The sequence below is a fragment of the Pyxicephalus adspersus genome, chromosome 8 (assembly GCF_032062135.1).
Source record: "Pyxicephalus adspersus chromosome 8, UCB_Pads_2.0, whole genome shotgun sequence".
Lineage (NCBI taxonomy): Eukaryota > Metazoa > Chordata > Amphibia > Anura > Pyxicephalidae > Pyxicephalus > Pyxicephalus adspersus.
In genome coordinates this window covers 32,108,963-32,110,884 of record NC_092865.1, presented here as the reverse complement: position 1 = coordinate 32,110,884, position 1,922 = coordinate 32,108,963, and the positions used below count along the sequence as shown (strand labels likewise).

At 46.3% G+C, this 1,922-nt stretch overlaps 1 protein-coding gene across 1 annotated transcript in view; it reads right to left on the bottom strand.

The window, feature by feature from the left end:
* The window catches only part of PIGC (phosphatidylinositol glycan anchor biosynthesis class C), an 18,347-nt gene extending 17,481 nt beyond the window's left edge, over window positions 1-866 (bottom strand). Inside the window, exon 1 of the mRNA XM_072419938.1 lies at window positions 737-866. The gene's annotated coding sequence lies outside the window, so the exon portion shown is untranslated. The remainder of the gene's footprint in view (window positions 1-736) is intronic.
* Between the last annotated feature and the right edge of the window lie 1,056 nt (window positions 867-1,922).

The following is a 1,922-nucleotide window of genomic DNA, read 5'->3' as shown; positions in this document are numbered from 1 at the left end:
CCTAAACTCATAATTTCCACTTTACATAAAAGGGTAGTGAGCAGTGAGATCAGCAAGTTTTCTTTCCCCATCTATGTCACCCGATCTCGCACCTGGGTCGAGAGAGGTAGTAAGAACCCAGAAGGGGAAAAGATGGTGGCACCCGATGGGCCGGCCCGAAGACAGATACCAGGACGACACTGGAAGAAACCTCCCGATGGATCAACTGCTCTGTGAAATTGAAGGTAAGTAGATTTTTTTTGTTTTGGGCAATGTTTGCATTTACTTCCTCTTTAAAGAACCAGCAGCTAAAACTCTGGCATGTTGCAGAAATGTTGCTGAGGCCCTAATAAATGTGCAGCCCGGAAACAAAGCAAAGAAGCCTACACTGACAGAACAGCAACGACAGGGCCTGAACACAAACGGATGATGGTTGCCAAGCAACTAGAAAGCCAAAGATAAAATGCGTGGCTATGAGGACCCCTGAAGTCAACCTGTCAGTGCCTGCAATCCCTAGTTGTCAGTGCGCCAATTGTCTTGGCTGTGGTAACTGCACCAAATTCTGGTTTTGATACCAAAATTAAAGTGGATAACTGTTATAACCGTGTCTATATATAGACGTTGTGTGTATATAGAAGCCGCTACTGATATGTGACAACCTGTCAAATCCTGTCACCTTAACCGGAAGTGTCAGAGAAAGTGGCCACAATAGCCGGTGCGCTACATATAGTTCGATATCAATCTTCCTCCGTCTTACCTGCATGAGTGCGCAAAACGTGAGGATCCCTTTTATATCTTTCTATGGACAACACAACCGCCCAGCTGAAGACTACTATTCCCAGCAATCACTTCTGTCACTTCCTTGTGTTGTGTCACGTGACATGGCGTGCTGCCAGGGGGAACCGGCTGGGTTATTGTCACGTGACGAGCACTCGGCATTTCCTGCACCATAGTGAGACAAGGAGAGCCTGGAATGGGATATACTGGGCTCGGTATGGGGGTGCAGTGTATGCTGGACAGAACAATCTGCATAAGGGGGTTCACTATATGAGGGGACAGGGTGCAGGATACTGGAGAAATAGAAGGAGATCAGGAAATATTAGAATAGTATGTTGGGACATTATATGGCCGTGCAGGGATGTTTGGGAAATAGTATGTGGGGGTCAGGATTTGGGGACATTGTATGAGGGTGCAGGATTCGGGGACACTACGAAGGGGGTGCATTACACAGAGACACTTTATGGGCATTAAGGATAAGAGGATATTATATGGGGGTGTAGGAGATGAAGCAGGTTAGGGAAATAGTATGTGGGGGGTGTTGGAATTGGAGACAGTATATAGGAGTGCAGAATTTGTCGCACTACAGAGGGGTGCAGGATACAGAATTACTATATGAGCATGAAGAATGGAGGGACATTAAATGGGGGTGCTAGGTATGTGGACACTTCTTGGGGGAGCACTGATTTGTCTTTTACACACATATATATATATATATATATATATATATATATATATATAGATATCCTCCTGTATAATACACCTTTCTAATGTTAATGAAAAATGCATAGAGTACAGATAAAATACACTGAGCTGTCAGAAATCCAGTGTGCTCCTGATGCTCCAATTTGAGGTGACAACACAGCATGTCTGCAGTACTGAAGTCTCATTCAATGTCAGCCATTTCCATCTGTCTTCTAGACCAGCGTCCCCCAACCTTTTGGAAGTCACGGACCACTAAATCCACAGACTCCAGGCCACACGTGCGTGGGGAGCCATGTGTCACTGAAAGGGGAAGAAACTTCCCCCAAAGTGACATTATGATGCCAGAACCTGCCCACTTTCCCATCGCAGGTCTGAGTCTCTGGACACAACCCGCCCACCACCAGGAGCCTGTAATGCATACGGGAGATGGTCTGTGGCTCTGGCTGGTGCCCTGGCAAGAA